Genomic DNA, 17,615 nt, shown 5'->3' with positions numbered 1-17,615 from the left:
TAAAGTTCACGATATCGTGAATTTTATCGCCAATTTTTCACGATGAAATTCACGAAATTCACGATATCGTCAATTTCGTCGTGAAAAATTGGCGATAAAATTCACGATATCGTGAACTTTATCGTGAAAAGTTCACGATAAAGTTCACGATAAAATTCACGAATTCGTATATTTTATCGTGAACTTTATCTTAAACTTTTTTCTCCTGGCTTGGGCGCTTCGTAAACAAAACCAGCCCTAGCTGCTTGATTGAATGAAGACGATTAAATATTATGACGAGACGTTTTTACGATGATTTCTGTGAAAATGGTAGGTTTAACTTCATATTATGCTCTATTTGTATTTTATCTTTGACAAGATAGGGATGAAAGTAATTGCACAGCGGAAAAATTACCCGGCATGCAATTAATTAATGGTCTAACAGTTAGAGATGCACTGTTTTTTCCCATACATTCATTTCCATGTTGTAATAGACTATTGAGTAATGTAATTGATCTAGATCTAGATCTAGGCCTACTCTTATTAGTAGGCCTACGTACTAGCACACTCAATTTCTCAAACTGAGTCAACAAAGACTGACAGAGTCGATGTAGAACTAATACTAATAAGTAATAGGTAGCAGCGGCTAGCAGAATATAATAGTAGCACCCATTCTAGTGCACTAGTAGTAGACCTCTAGACCGAATTTTCCGTCTCTTTCGTTCGTTAGCCTCTTAAGTCTTATTGGGGTAGGGTCGGCTCCCTCTCTTATTGGGGTAGGGTCGGCTCTCACTTTAGAGAGAGCCGACCCTACCCCAATAAGAGGCTAACGAACGAGAGAGACAGAAAATTCGGTCTAGTGCACTAGCTGCATCTACATGTAGACTATAGGCTTCAGTGATTATTGCATTGGCAGACATTTTATTTTTAATATTTTTTTCAATGCTTGCAACAACATGAATTATTAATTAAGCTAGGGCCTAGCCTAGGTCACTCCAGTAAAGCATAGGAATTCCAGACAACTCGCCACAAAGACAACCCGCCCCAAGACAACCCGCCACAATACCCTGGACAACTCGCCACAGGCGAGTTGTCCAGGGTGGGGTGCCTTTTCGGACAACTCGCCACACTTTTTTCCCCTCATGATTTCTAGATTTAAAATCCCTCATCTTAGATGAAATTGTCATTTTTCATGATTTTCGTGCTTTTATAAACACAGTCATTACAAAGAATAAAGAATAAAGCTGATTTCCCTTGCAACAATAATATATTTTTGACAAACCGAAGGCGTACGATCGCCATATCATTGGGATAACTTGGTATTTAGATCTCGAGGTCTATAGCAGCTGCATCTTTCTGTCTCAGAAATTTTTTAATGGTAGGATACTGGAAGCACTGGTGTACTGATGAGGGGGGGGGGTATTTGACCTGCGAAATAAAATCGAAATGTGATCTATTTCTAGATTTTCTGGGTTAGTTTCGTCAGAGGCGGCATTCTTCATTTTCAGATTCCCCTAAAGGGCCCCTTTATCCTTTGTACATGTCCTTTTTCTCTTCTGATAATTTTTAATGGTAGGAATTCATGAAAGGGTACTGGAAGCACTGGCGTCCTGATGGGGGAGGGGGCAGTTGACCCGCGAAATAAAATTGAAATATGGTTTATTTCTAGATTTTCTAGGTTAGTTTCGCACAGTCCAAAATAGATTCTTGTTGCGGGTCTTGTTGCAAGCGCAAGGAAAATCATCTTTATTCTTTAGAACAGCTCTCAAAATATTCACAATTTCCATGTTTCCTGTCATGACAGTGTTTATAAAAGAATAATGAACAAATAAAATGACAATTTCATCTAAGATCATGAAGATGAGGGATTTTAGATCTAGAAATCATGAGGGGAAAAAAGTCTGGCGAGTTGTCCGAAAAGGCACCCCACCATGGACAACTCGCCTGTGGCGAGTTGTCCAGGGTATTGTGGCGAGATGTCCAGGGTATTGTGGCGGGTTGTCTTGGGGCGGGTTGTCTTTGTGGCGAGTTGTCTGGACCCCAAGCATAGTAGCACTAGTAGACCTCTATAGCGCTGCATACGTGCTGAGAGGGCAATCGATTGCACACAATTACACACTCGTGGACACAATGAGTACGAAGTGGCTGATATGATCGGCAAGTTTGACAGTAGACTCGCGATTTTAATTTTCAAAGAATTTTTTCTAACATCGGTTGGTTGAAAAGACTATTTTACTGCTATATAGGTGTCATCAATTGTCACTAAAGTACCAATTTATTTTGAGTGATCTCAGTTGAGTTTTGTACAGTGTTGTTTAAAATGTTGAGAATCAATAGAGGTAATACAAAAAAGTACACTAATGCTGCTATGTGTGGCCTAGGTCGGATATTGTTTCCAGAGTGATGGTACTGCAACTGCAGAGCAGGGTTTGAAAGATATTTATTTAAAAAATAAACCAAAATTTGTACATGGCCAGGCCCATGCATGCAGACACGGACTGTTAACCGTGGTAACACTAACAATATGTAAAACTGTATCGGAGCTTGGAGATAATTGATAATTTATGACACTGATGCAGTGATAGATCCAAACTTCTGGAGCAAAATCAAACTTGTCTTCAATCCTGAAAATCTCTCTGCCAAATAATTGTCTAAATTCTGTTTCTCTGTGTAATCAAAAATGTATTCTTTATGTTATTATTGCAGGAACTACTGACTACAAGCATGAAATAGATGTGACGCAATTGGATTTAATTGATCAACAGTACGTACTGTTTGGCAATGGGAGAAAGTGGTAACGGGAGGACCTTTGCTTATTTGTTCCTCCTCGATTTGGCACCATTCAGTATCCAGTGATATTTCTTTTGTATTGTGTTGTTTCGGCAATATATCAATAAAGCAACAGTTTGACTGACTTGCCTGCATCATCACTTTTGTGCTGAAAACCTTATTTTGGTTGTTTGAAAGTCGCCATTTTCCTTTTTTATCCTCAACATTGACCTTCCGTGTCTTCATTCATCATCAGAACTCTACCTTTGACATCGACCATTCGTTTCTTTGTTCATAATCATCATGATAACTTTACTTTCGCCATATCGACATCGTTTCTTTGTATGAAGACCACGCCATCTTTCTGTTTAACAGTATACAAACCCCAGTTTGTATATTTACACCGTCGATTTCCGTTCTTTGTTTGAAGATCAGGATTTACGCTTACCTTCCACATCGTCAGAAACTTTGCTATTCTTTTCCACATCGTCTCTTCTTGTTTCTTCGACATCGTCAGAAACTTCGGTCTTCTTTTCCACATCGTCAAATCTTGTTTCTTCGAGATCATCAAAAACTCTACCTTTGTCGTCATCAACAGAATAGACCCTAATTGTTTCTTTGACATCGTCGGTTCATCATCATTGACAATAACATCAACGCATTCGACAAGTTTGATGATAATGTAGTGTAATTTGAAAAGCGGCAGTCTTTCGCTTTATAAATAGACTACCTTAATTGTTAACATGTGACTGTTATTGGAATATTTCCTGGCTAGATTTTAGCACGGATTTGAATAAACGCTCATGGTTTAAATGATATATCTTGTGTCCACTATTTTGTATTATAGCTGTCTGGTCTCTCGTGAATCACAGTAGAGAGAAAAGGAAGAATTAAATTAGGAATTAATTGGGATGTTGACCAAGTTACGATCATCGATCATGATCATTCAACTCCTAATCCAGTTCTTGCCAAAACTCTATATGCAGCAACATCTTTTCAAAAAGCCACAAACATGCTCTGAAGCACTCATTTTTTATGGTAATTTGATCAATTATTTGATTGTGTTTGTTACAAGGACACGTCTGTATAATTTCTGAACGTATTTTACACCGTATCAAAGATTGCAGTAACTTCTTCCTTTACAATATACTGCTCTAAGGATAAGCCATGTTGGGAGGGCCACAGCCTTCTGAAGTCTTAATAAATGCATATTCCACATTCTTACTCTTTTTCTTCCTGTTTCTTGATCCCCTCCTTTTCTTTCTTTCTTCTCTTTTCTCCCTTTTTATTCTCTTTCTGTCTATTTTTCTTCTTCTCTTTCTTCTTCTGCCCCCTTTTCCTCTCTCATTCTTATTTCTTCTTCTCATTCTGCTTCCTATCATTCCTCTTGGTCATGTTTCTTGTTATGCTTAATTCATCATTCATACTTGTTCTACAGCTTTTGTATGAATGTAGAGTTCAGATAAAATCAATTTGTTTTCTCTCTCTATAATGTAATTTACACATATCAGTCACATATATTGTTTCTAAATTCTATTTATTAATTTTGAATGCATTGTCTGTTTGGAGCCACAGTGGCATTGATCTGTATTACTTTGACATGGAGTCAGGGCCCTTGTGACCCCAAACAGACGATATGTTAAACGTGTCCGTTAATATTTGTCTACATTATGCATCACAAATTCCATTAGGAATAATATGAAGTATTAGCCCTGCATTGTTAATAATAAAACATGACCTGGGCTTCTTCTCTTTTCTACTTGTAGTATCTATACAAGTGTATGTACTATAATCATGTTTGTTAATAAAGTGATATTGAAACAAAAACTGCTGCAAAATTTAAGAAACTGAAATTGGGGTTTTCTGCCTACAACAATAAACTCAAATAGGGCATTCTGTCATCAATATTCATCTTCAAACATATTTGTTTTAAAAAATATTTGCAGAAGTGTGTGTTAATTTTTGCCACAAAACTTGGGCTGCTAACACTTTACATTTCTTGAAACCTCTCAAAAACTTATTACACTTGAAACGTGTAGTGTTTGTTGACACATGAAGTAATAACCAACACCAAACATGATTATGGTAACATTTGTTAGGTTATTTTAATATAAACTGTATAAACAAGTATGAACATAGGAAAATAGATCTGTAGTTGATACACACAGCTTTTGTAATAGATTTTCAAGAACATTTAAAAAATGTGCTTAAAAATGCCCATCTATTTAGTGTGGAAGACAAAACAGAAGTACATTTAATAACATAATTGGCGGTAATGCTTATTTGTAGGGGTGGCGATTTCTTTTCATGACCGGGGGGGACGAAATGCGAAGGACGGGGGAGCAGTGGCGTATATTGAACAAAAAGGTTGGGGGGGGGGGGAGAAAAAAAAATCTGCATCCCCACTCTAACATTGTACATGCAGGCCTCGCGGAACGTTTTTCATAGAGGGGGAGGCTAAAGTATTTTATTAGGTAGAGCAAAGCGAGCATAGCAAGTGGAGCGTAAATTGGCATGTGGTCCAGGGGCGTAGGCCCGTGAAGCTCATGGGTTTTAGGCATTTAATAACGGTCAGATGAGCATCCAGGGGCTCGTCGTAGAGCCCCTGGTGGGGTCCAGGGGGCAGAGCCATGCCATTTCAGCAACATTTGTAAATCACTGGTATCGAGTTAGAAATAAATCAAGTTTGAATTTTATCACGGGGGCAATTGCCCCCAAGCCCCCCCCCCCCCTTATCATTACGCCAAGGCGAGGGAGCAAAGAGAACGAGAGGGGTAGAGGTTACGGAAGTGACTATCACCTCACAGGTTTTTGAAGTTTTGTTGTATTAACAAATTACATACTTTAATTAGCAAAAGAATAGTATAAAAACAAGCAATATACCTGTTTCACACTTCACTTTTCGAGAATATTTACTGTACACTTCGAAGAATATTATGCGGGGGAGCGTAGCTCCGGAGTGAGAAGATTTTGCATTTTTATTTGTCTAAACGCTGCACTCTAGGGCCCTCCAGAGCCTAAAAGTTTGTTACAGTCTTTAGTCAGTATTTGCTATACACTTTTTTTCTCACTTTTTCAATTTTTCAGGGGGGGATGATCCCCCCCCCCCCTAAAAAAAATTGAGGGGGGGACGGGATCGCCGCCCCTGCTTATTTGAGAATGGAAAATTGCAAACATACGAGTATCTTATATGGCATCAAATGACCATTTGCTTCAGCAATGTGAGAGCCGAACAATTGCTAAACAATTTACATGTATAAATAGTGGAGAGAAAACTTTGGAATGAACGCAAGTATTTTTTCCCCTTGAACCATAATTGCGTATCAATATCATTTCAATACCTTTATTACAACATACACATGTATAACAAGAGATCAATGGACCTTGTGTTTAACAGAGCCTGTAAAATTAGTGGCCACATCAATTATTACTATACTATATTACTATATTATCACTTGTGCCCTTGGGTACCTACATCGAAAATGTACCACAGATGATTATTTCTTTAATATACCCCCCCCCCCATGCATAAACATCTGGCAACACTACGTACAAGAGACCTAAAAGTAATAATTTTCCACAATTGAGACCCTTAGGGGAGCACTGCCCCCGAGTCCTCATGAGGGGCAAGGTAATCAATACAAACAAATTCAGATCCCCTCTCAAAATGTCAAATTTTATTGAGTGCCAGCATTAAGTTTTAGAGTCAAAGTAAAGAAATTGCTATATACATGTATGGACATTTTCGGGGGTTCCGTTGAGGGGCAAGGTACCTCAACAACCTATCATTTCTCATGAATAATCCCTGCCAAATTTGATTAAATTTTGTTGTACTGATGTATTTTTTCAAAGAAAAATTGAACAATTAACCTTAATGCTTCCTGCTGTAATATGTGCCGGAGGTATAAAAGTAAAGTTAATCTTTACTAAAGACCCCCCCCAAAAAAATATATATACAAAATTAAAAAATTAAAAAAAAATCCTCATATTAAAGGTACTATGTCCCTTTTGCAGCCAACCTCAAATTCTGTAGAACTTTGCAGGAATTATGAATATGTCATGTATGTCCTATCTGTAAAATGTAAACGTTAGCAGTGTCCTAATATTCAAATTATGCAAGGAAACCCGTTTACTTGCTAGACTTCACTGTCAGACACTATTGAGTGTCTGACTGGCTTTTTTTTCTTCTCTGGTAATAACATACATGAAATGAGCTGTAAAGGGTACATTAACATTTGTCTACATCAATAACCCACTTCTTGTGACGGCCAAAATTAAACTGATTGAATCTTTGCGCAGCATAAAACAGATGACCATTCGGTACAATGGTCTGAACATCAAGACTGTTACTTATTGGCCCATTTGAAGACTTTTTCAAGCCCAACTTTCTTTAGGGCAATTCTAAATTAGTATTATCTTTCAAATGTCATGGAATTTAACCTTTTCATTTGTTTTGGCCTGCAAATGGGACATCAATCATGAGTGTCCCATTTGATATTGGACTGCATAAACACTCCGAGCAGCTTGATGACATTGCAGTGTTGGACAGTGTGATCAGCAAGGATAAGGCGAGAGGGCATCGGACAAATAGCTCGGGCAATGTCATGCTCAGATGATTCTGGGCAGTGGCGTCGAAGTCTGAGGATTCTACAAATGCGCTTCACCTGCCGAACACTATAAAGGGAAAGATAAATATATCACAGTTTAAACCCTAAATACAATTAAATATATACTATAATAATATTAGGAGGCCCCAACAGTTGATTTAAAATTATGCAATAGCATTATCAGATATTTTATGAGCATGCCATTCAAAGCAATGATACATGAAGGTGGGTTTTATGTTATTAAGAAATGTTCCAGGTTTTTGAAAGATTTATATTTCGGGTTAGGTACATCCATGAATAAAATTATAACAAATACAAAAACATCACGTATAAAAAAAATTGTTTCATAGTTCATACCTCTCTTCCTGATGCCATCTCGATAATGCTCCATGAATACCCTGCTACCGTAAGATGCAATCTGGTAAAGTACTGTGCATTATAGAATTTGTGAAATCAAGGAGCAAAACTATTTTTTTTTAAACTTAGAAAAGCATCCACATATACACTAAATAACTGTTTTCACATCTATTATATCAAGAGGTTAGCTTTGGAATACTAGTTACTCATGTGTTAAGATCCTACCAATGGTTTACACATAAAGTGAAGTATTGCAGAACACTTTTGGGGTTGAAATCAAATGAATTGCACATTTACAATGACTTGAAAATATGTATGACTTGAAATATTTCAAAGGTCATACATTTAGGTCTGTGACATTGTTCCTGATTAAAAGAACATTAAGACTCGTAAGCATACCAATATACCAGTACAGTTCTCTTGATGCCAATATTATAGAAGTGGTAACCTTGCTTGATTCATAATGCGGAATGAGGATCGCTATTCATAATACGGGAAGAAGGTTGCTATTCATAATACGGGAAGAGGGTCGCTATTCATAATACGGAATGAGGGTCGTTATTCATAAAAATTAAATAAGCAAACAAAATAATAACAAGGGGAATTTTGAAAAGGGGACACCCCCACTCCCATGGCTGTGGCATAGCGATGGGGGGGGGGGAATGATACATGGCCTTGAATATTTGTCGAAAACATTTATTGAAAACAAATATTTTTGAAGAAATAAAGAAAAAAGGCGTGCTACAATAATGTACATCACCCCTACCCCCAATCAGTCCGACCACGCTGCGCCATTGGCCCACCCTCCCTGCAGCATTCCCTTAGGACAAGTACATATTACCAACAATTTTCGTCAAGGGGATAGACAAAAAAAATATCCGCACCACCCCACTCTTACATGCAGGCCCCGCTGAACGTTTCTAAAGTAGGTGAGGGGGGGGGGTAGGTACAAATTAGGTAGAGCATTGCATAAATTAGCGTGGGGTCTTGGGGGAAGCCCCTGCGGGAGTCAAGGGGTGGAGCCCCTAGAAGCTCAGGAGTTTTATACATTAAATTACCATCGATGAGCATATTTTTATACCCTATTTGTGACACTGACAGGTCACGAATTGGCGTGGGGTCCAGGGGCGGAGCCCCCAGAAGCTCAGGGGTTTTGGGAAATAAATTACGGTCAGATTAGCATCTTTTGATACCTTATTTGTGACATTGACAGGACACAAATTAGGTTAGCTCCAGGGGGCAGAGCCCCTGTAGCTCAGGGGCTTTGGGCAATAATTACAGTCAGATGAGCATATTTGTATACCTTATTTGTGACACTGGCAGGTTAAGAATTGGTGTGGGGTCCAGGAGGTGGAGCTCCAGAAGCTCAGGGGGTATAGGCATTTAATAACAGTCAACTGAGCATATTTTGATACCTTATTTGTGACACTGACAGGTTACGAATTGGCGTGGGGTCCAGGGGGCGGTGCCCCTGGAAGCTCGGGGGTTTCAGGCAACTAATTACGGTCAGATGAGCATATTTTGATACCTTATTTGTGACACTGGCAGGACATGAATTGGCGTGGGGTCCACGGGACGGAGCCTCCAGAAGTTCAGGGGTTTTAGGCATTTTATAACGGTCACATAAGCATGCAGGGGCCTGCCTTCGGGCCCCTGGTGGGGTCGATGGGTGGAGCCCCCCGAAGCTCAGGGGTTTTAGGCATTTAATAAAGGTCAGATGAGCAAATTTTGACACCTTATTATTTTGTGACAAAGGCAGGTCACTATTCTTTCTTTCTTTCTTCATGAATTTGCCATTTTCCAACAAACGCATAAAAAAGTATAATTTACTAAACATTGAGGGAAAAATCTCTGAAAATTATGCCATTTCAGCAGCATTTTCTACCTCTTTTTTGTTCCCTTTTAGCTCTCCTATTTCACTTTCCCTTCCTTCCCCCCGTTTTGGGGGGTGGGGGAAGGGGTGGAGGCAAGGGCTTTTTGCAACTCTTCTTTCTTTCTCTTTCTCCCCTCTTTCCCTTCTTTTCCTTCTCTCTCTCTCTCTTTTTTTTTTTGGGGGGGGGGGGGGGCAAGGCCCGCTGGCCCCCCCTGGATCAGCGCCTGGTTATATTAATTAAAATGAATAGCGACCCTCTTATTGTATTATGAATAGCCACCCTCTTCTCGTATTATGAATAGCGACCCCCTTCTCGTATTATGAATAGCCACCCTCTTCTCGTATTATAGCGACCCCCTTCTTCGATTATGAATAGCGGTTCTTACATGTATGAATAATGACCCTAATGAATAAAGACCCTTTTCTCAAATTACGAATAGTGGTCCTTATGAAAGCGGTCCTTATGAATAGCGGTCCTTATGAATAATGACCCTCTTCTAGTATTTTGAATAGCGACCCTCATTCCGCATCATGAATAGCCACCCTCATTCCGCATCATGAATAGCCACCCTCTTCTCATATTATGAAAAGCAACCCTCCTATTCGATTATGAATAGCGGTTCTTACATGTATGAATAATGACCCTAATGAATAATGACCCTTTTCTCAAATTATGAATAGTGGTCCTTATGAATAGCGGGCCTTATGAAAGCGGTCCTAATGAATAGCGGTCCTTATGAATAGTAAGCAGATCTCATTTTAACAGACCTTTAGATGAGCATACATGTGGTATGTACACTGCATTTCAACTTTTAAACAAAAAGGGTAACTGCCCAATTCTCCATTGACAATTCTAACAGGTCTTAAAAATAAAGTAGTCCTTTTTATATTTAAAGTGGTGTCTATTGGACATTTCTAGTTCATACCTTTACAAATAAAAGTATTTCTTGTGCAAGCTTCATTTAAGGTTCTTGTTAACATTGTTCAGATGATAGAAAATGGTAATAAGGTAGTGACTTCAATGCTTGATATACATTTAAAGATAATCTGAAAGTTTGAGTGAAAACAGGCTATCATTAATGATCAAAATTTGAAAAAATGATCTGCTTAATTCCGGAATTCTCCCAACTATATTATCATATGTATCAACTAGGTTTTTAGCAAGGACAATTAAAAAAAAAGTATTACCAGTCGTTCGACTGTAGTAACACTCCTTCATAAAGAAAACAACATCTTAGGCCAGCCCCCAGGGGTGTTAAAGAGAAGGGAATGCGAGGGATATGAAGGGAAACAACATCAGTGTCTGTAACAGCAGCTTAGCAATCTATAACCCGTCATTATCTAAGATAATTGCAATGATGAACCTTCGTCATTGCCTTGTTTTCGTTCACATTCTGCCCCATTAATATTTTCCTCCTTATATTCCTCGTCAGAAAATCGCATTCGTTTTGCACATGATGCTTGTTATTCCTAGTTAGGTGCTTTCCTCATGTCCTTTTCCTTTCAAATTTCGTAGGCATCATCTCTAGCATCTCATCAAGGTCACCTACTTTTTCGATTTTCGAAATCACTCATGCATGACCGTCCAGGCGCCATTTTGTCCGTTTCTGGTCCATTTTAAGGCCTTTCTTTCTTCCTTCCTATCTCCACTATCACAGATCCTACAAACTTCTAACAAATTCCTCTAGATAGTCTGAGAGATGTTCTTTCATCTGCGACACATGACTTGACCTTCAAAATGCCATCTTCATACTCGAAATTCAAATCTAAAACCGACTCCGTCAAAAATCTCTCAAGTTCTTGAAAAATGGACCCCTAAATAATCTAAAACTGCCATAACTTTCTCATATAAATTCCGTTTTGTATTTAAATCTTACAGTATCTTTATCTCATAATTGCACATAGCCATGCCAAATTTCACGCTCCAATGGCTTTGCATAACATAAATAGCGCCCTCTAAAGTTCTGGGAATTGGCTTTCTCTCTGTGGCCGTATCTCCATAATGGCTTGGCAAACCCGTACCCTTTTTTGGATTTACATACTTGAAGATATGCCCTTTCCAGCCATATACAAAATTATATACCCTATCACTGACCAAATTTGAGAAAATTGCCCTCCAAATTCGCCATTTTCAAGAAAATTGAGAAATAACTTCAACTTGCTCTAAAATGGCGATCGTTATACCTACATCAATGAAACTTTGCAGACATATGTATCCATATACGTGACAACTGTTTACCAAGTTTGGTAAAATTCGAATATGTCAGCGCAAAGTTATCGCCCAAAATGATGAATTTACTATGGATTACGTAATAGCGCGTTCAATGCGCGCAATACATTGAGCGCAGTTAACAATGGTGTCAAACTGACCGCAATGAAGAGCCCTTCGGATGATACCAAGTATTATATATGTTCACACAGAAAATTGTGAGTAAATCGCATTTGAACAAAGATCACTACACGAATTCCGCCGAGTTTCCGCCCGAACCTAACACGTTTCGGCTATGACGTCATTTTTTCAGACTGCTTTTCGCCCCTTAAACGTCCTTTTTTTTCCTTGAAAATTTGCAGTGACATGGCGAGTTCCAATACGCAGGGCACCTCTTGGCCGGATTTTTGAAATTGGTCAAGGGGGCCATTTAAGACGCCATTTTGTCCTATACATCTATTTTACATCACGTGTTTCGATAGGATTATCATAGAAAAAAAGAGAGTGGTTTACAATAACAACCATGAAATTCTCTTTCTAATGATACCAAATACGGCCAATAAAGAGACGTAAAGAGAGAGAGAAAAAACAATTTAACTCCGGCCATAATACAGATCCTGCACGTTTTCCGCCCATTCATTACACGCATTGTCTATGGGGCATATCGGGTTCACGCTTTTGGCCCCCACAACGAACTTGATTGCAATGTCAAACATGCACCAAATCCCATTGGTTTGTGCACGCAGTGCTTGCGAGCCCTTTCTAGGTTCTTTCCCCTATCCCAATTTCTTTCAAACTTCGTAGGCATAGTACCATCCCATCAAGGTCACTGTTGATGCCTTTCTTTCGCCCTACCTATCTCCAATATCACAGAAGCTACAGACTTCGTGCAAATTGCTCTGGATAGTCCGAGAGAAGCTCTTTCGTTTGACATGTAGAAACACGGCGTCATTGCACGCACATCGTTGTGACACGATTGCATTTCTAGTTTTTATTTTGTTATCATTTCAACGCATACACTTAATAAGGATACATTCAGCTTAGTTCCCATCATCCTGAGCTGGTTTGTATGGAGTGTTGATACATGGCAGTTGTACTACAAGTTGTAGGGCTTGCTTGCATGAATGCCAACCAGGTAATCTGTTGAATGAATAATAAAAGAAACATATGCAAACAAAATCTAGTGATAAACTTTGCACATTATAAAAGAAAAAGAAAAACATCATAACACTTTTTTTTTACTCCAAGAGATGAATTTTTGTAAGATAATCACACTGTAATTGGATTACCCTTTAGCGTTTACGGTTAGACTTCATGCATCGTAGGACTCTACAAGTTCGCTGCCCATCGACTAAAAAGTTATGAATCTTATGTTTTTATCAAGTTTATGACAGAGATATAACCGTGTCAGAGGCGTCATAAATACATACGGTAGTACTTAGTCAGGATGTTGTCCTTAATCTTGGCAAAGAGGTCTTCGTGAAACATGTAGCGGACAAGTAGCTTACTAAAGCTGATTTGGTCAAGAAGTTAGACTTATGACGGTTTCGAGAAACGGGCCCCTGGCCTGGGTGCTAGCCGTAATTCGCTAAATAGACTAGTGAATACCTAATAGTAATATAGATCTAACTTAAAGTGACTCGGTAACATTGCCTCAGATTCTGAAACAAAATCATGGATTTAGCTCATGCTGCAATCATAATTTTAAACCTTTAGCTTAGCCTCTGTTAGGTCAGTCAGGAATCCCGTGACTTTTACAAGCCAATCGTCTGTCTGATTATCAAGTTATTTATGATTGGAAATCGAAATCAAACTCTGCGTTTTCCTAACGGTTTTTATAAACTAGGGCCTAAGCCTAGTCTATTCAGGAAAATAAGTATGGTAAAACCGGTCACTCAAAGATTATTACTTTTTTGAGCCACTTCATGATCATTTTGAAGCGAAATTTGTTTAGGGCTTCAATATTCAGTAGGGAAGCTGGTACAAGAATAAGGATCAGCTGCATTTTCGCAGACGTTTCCAATTTCCAATCCGCGCGTTGGTGATGCGAAAAACGGATTCCGCAATGTTTTTATTGATGCATTTTACATTGACTTAAGTTTGTACAGAGACTTTCACATTAGGGGCGATAAATCCTCGAGAAGACGGACAACCCATAAAAGAAGATGGCGCTTGTTTAGAAACCTATCCAAAATTTGACCCGTAACTCTGGCATGGAGATACCCTACTAAAACATACCCAAAATGAAGTAAATATTCATTAAATGTCCAAATAAAAATCGTGAATTAAAAGTTGTTATGTTTATTACCTGTTTCGTGTCAATTTTCTTGTTATTTTTGGAGTATTTTTCGGAAAAACAATGATATCAGTATACCTACACTTTTTCACGGCAAACCGCTGCACAATACAAGTGCAAACCGATGGTGGGTTGCGGGCGGATGCATGCCTGTGTGAAGTTATGTCTTGGATCCTCATTACGGTAGATAACTTCACACAGTCGTGCGCCCGCCCGCAACTCACCATCGATATGCACTTGTATTGTGCAGCGGTTTGCCGTGAAACCTGAGAAAAAGTGTATAGTAATATCATTGTTTTTCCGAAAAATACTCCAAAAATAACAAAAAAACTGACACGAAACAGGTAATAAACATACCGGTAATGACTTTTAACTCATGATCTTATTTGGACATTTAATGAATATTTACCTCATTTTGGGTACCGGTATGTTATAGTAGGCAGTGGCGTAATGAGCAAAAACGTTTGGGGGGGCTGACAAAAAAAAAATCTGAATCACCCCACTCTAACATGCAGGCCCCGCTGAATTACGTTTCTCAAAGTGGGGTCTAGGGGCAAAGCCCCGGTGGGGTTCAAGGGGCAAAGCCCCTGAAGCTCATGGGTATGGGCATCAGTGGCGGATCCAGGAATTTCTTACCGGGGGGGAGGGGGGGCACAAAATGGCATGGGGTGAAATATATGTAAAACGATGAAGTAACAGAACGAGGCTTTAACGGCGAGGGAGCGGAGCGACCAAGCAGGGGGTGGGTCTGGGAGGGGGTCCTGGCCTCCTCCCAGAGTAAGAAGCATTTGCAATTTTAGAACCAAATTAGACGCATTTTCAGGCACTTCCTGGAGTAATATGACGTAAAATTGCTTTCTCCTACCCCTTCCAAGAGTAGGGATCTTTTGCAATTTGAGAACCACATTTGGCGCATTAATGTCCACCGGCACTTCATGGAGAAAAAAGAGGCCCTCTGATTAGTTAGAAGTTAGAGAAAAGTGATCTGTCACGTCGTGAGAAGTTGTATAAATGATGCTTTGATGCCGCACAATGCACAAATACGGTGGTCGGTACTTCACCAGTAGTACTTGCAAAAATTATCTCGAGTGTATAAACTGTGTCGTTATCAGGGGCGTTGCTAGATTTTTTCAGTGGGGGAGGGGGGGGGGAGGGTGTAGAGGCCGCCGATTACCGACAAAACGAGCCACCAATATTATTACCGACAAATATAAAAATGTCAATGTCCAAATGTCTACAAATTTTACCCTTTAAACCCGGGGCCAGGAACTAAGTTATTTTTCAGTTTTCCCCTCCCGCGCGAAGCGCGGAAGCTTTTACACTTCATTAAATTATTAGAGAAAGAAGACGATCCGTTGTACTGTTCTCAACTCTTAAAGCTTGTTTCGCCCCTCCCGCGCAAAGCGCGGAAGCTATGACGTTAAATTTAATTATTAGAGAAAGAAGACAATTCATTGTACCGGTCCCGACTCTTAATCCTTGTCTGAATTCAGTTCCCCCCCCCCCCCCTCTCGTGCTAAGCGCGGAAGCTTAGACGTTTAATACATTATTACTCTTAATCCTTGTCTGAAATCATTTTTGTGTTTCATTAATTATTAGAGAAAGATTAAGACGATTCGTTATACCGTTCTCTACTCTTAATCTTGTCTGAATTCAATTCCCCCCACTGCATGGGCCCCTTAAGGGTATATGTGCAGTGTTACATGGTGTAAGTATTGAACGCTCGTTCGCAAATCTGTGCATGCTCAGCCCGAGTGGTGGGTAGCATGTTATCTCCCGACAGTACCGTGCTTTGCACAGTAGCTTCTGGAAAGGAATTAGTGTTACTGTTGGTGGCCACTATCAGGCCCTTAGTGACTATAAACAACATACATGCTCTTCCTGGCTATTTGGGAATGGGTCAGTTTGCAAGAAATAATGGAGAAATTATAGCATTTTGTTGAAAATCATATGATATCACGAACATTTATACATTACTTGTGAAAATAAGTCATGGTTCAATTTTATTTGAGGGGGGCTGGCGCCCCCCCAAGCCCCCCCACCAGTACGCCGGAGTTACAGCTCAAATTTTAGATACGTTTCTGAACAAGCGCCAAGGAGACTGGGGTTATTTTCTTACAAGGAATCTGTTTTTTTGCATGCCTGATGCCCGCGCTGGGAACCTGAAACCTGCAGAGTGCCGATGAAAAAAAGACGTTCGCGAACGCAATTTGTCTGTTTTTACGACTCTAGGATATCCTTGTTTATGCAGACGATCCTCATTCTCTGACCAGCGCCCCTAATCATGTCATAAAATAATGATATTTATTACACTGTATCACAGACATAGTAATATTATAAATAACACATAGATCTAGGGCCATGCATGATTGCATCTCAGAGTGAGACTTAACATTGTTAAACGATCCCTTGGATTTATCTATAATCATGATCATGATTTGTAGATCTAGATCTGGTGCTTGCCTAGATCTAACTTTTCATTGAATTGAATCAGCTCAGCTCAGCTCAGCTCAGTTTGCGTCTAGTCGACGAGTACGAGTGTGCTATTGCAATGGACTCTATCAGTCTTTGTTGACTCAGTTTGATAAATTGAGTGTGCTAGTTCGTAGGCCTACTTATAAAAGTAGGCCTAGATCTAGATCAATTATATTACATTACTCAATAGGGCCTAGATATTACAACATGGAAATGAATGTATGGGAATTAAAAACAGTGCATCTCTAACGTTAGACCATTGCATACCGGTAATTTTTCCGCTGTGCAATTACTTTTATCCCTATCTTGTCAAAGATAAAATACAAATAGACTCTAATCTAGAGCATAATATGAAGTTAAACCTACCATTTTCACAGAAATCATCGTAAAAACGTCTCGTCATAATATTTAATCGTCTTCAAATTCATGTCAATCAAGCTAGGGCTGGTTTTGTTTACGAAGCGCCCAAGCCAGGAGAAAAAAGTTTAAGATAAAGTTCACGATAAAATATACGAAATCGTGAATTTTATCGTGAACTTTATCGCATATTTTTCACGAAGAAATTGACGATATCGTGTTATCGTGAACTTTATCGTGAACTTTTCACGAAGAAATTGACGATTTTGTGAATTTCTTCGTGAAAAATATGCGATAAAATTGACGATATCGTGAATTTTATCGCATATTTTTCACGATTTAGTCTTTTCGCGATGTCCCTTCAGGGCCACCATACATTACCCTCCATGTGGTGCGAGAAGACTCTGCAAACTCGCTCATCCATTTTTTTGCATCATCTATTCTTCTGCTTTGACATTTATCACCAGTGATGCTGTGAATCCAGATTCATCATGGCTCTCAAAGTTATTTACATGGTAATGGTATTCATGATCTTCATTATGGGTAGATCTAGGTAGAATTGCCTGCAAAACAAACAAACAAAACAAAAAACAATATTATTCCAAGATCTGTAGAGGGCAAGCTCTATACTATAACAGTTAGGCTAGGGCGTAGGGGGGCTAGATCAAGATCGCAATCTAACTGTTAGATACC

General features: G+C 39.2%; 2 long non-coding RNA genes across 2 annotated transcripts; one reads left to right on the top strand and one right to left on the bottom strand.

Moving 5' to 3' along the window:
* Positions 1-177: 177 nt before the first annotated feature.
* On the top strand, positions 178-3,566 carry LOC115924637. Its single transcript, XR_004064404.1, has 2 exons — positions 178-309; positions 2,686-3,566. It is a non-coding gene; the product is annotated as an uncharacterized LOC115924637 (long non-coding RNA).
* A 3,509-nt stretch (positions 3,567-7,075) lies between these two features.
* Positions 7,076-17,103, bottom strand: LOC115924636. The gene is made up of 4 exons (XR_004064403.1): positions 16,932-17,103; positions 12,828-12,934; positions 7,713-7,784; positions 7,076-7,422 (listed from the first exon to the last, which is right to left on the bottom strand). It is a non-coding gene; the product is annotated as an uncharacterized LOC115924636 (long non-coding RNA).
* Between the last annotated feature and the right edge of the window lie 512 nt (positions 17,104-17,615).

This window comes from Strongylocentrotus purpuratus, unplaced genomic scaffold (genome assembly GCF_000002235.5).
Source record: "Strongylocentrotus purpuratus isolate Spur 01 unplaced genomic scaffold, Spur_5.0 spur5_scaffold_16, whole genome shotgun sequence".
Classification (NCBI taxonomy): Eukaryota; Metazoa; Echinodermata; class Echinoidea; order Camarodonta; family Strongylocentrotidae; genus Strongylocentrotus; species Strongylocentrotus purpuratus.
This window is presented reverse-complemented; position numbering and strand designations above follow the sequence as displayed.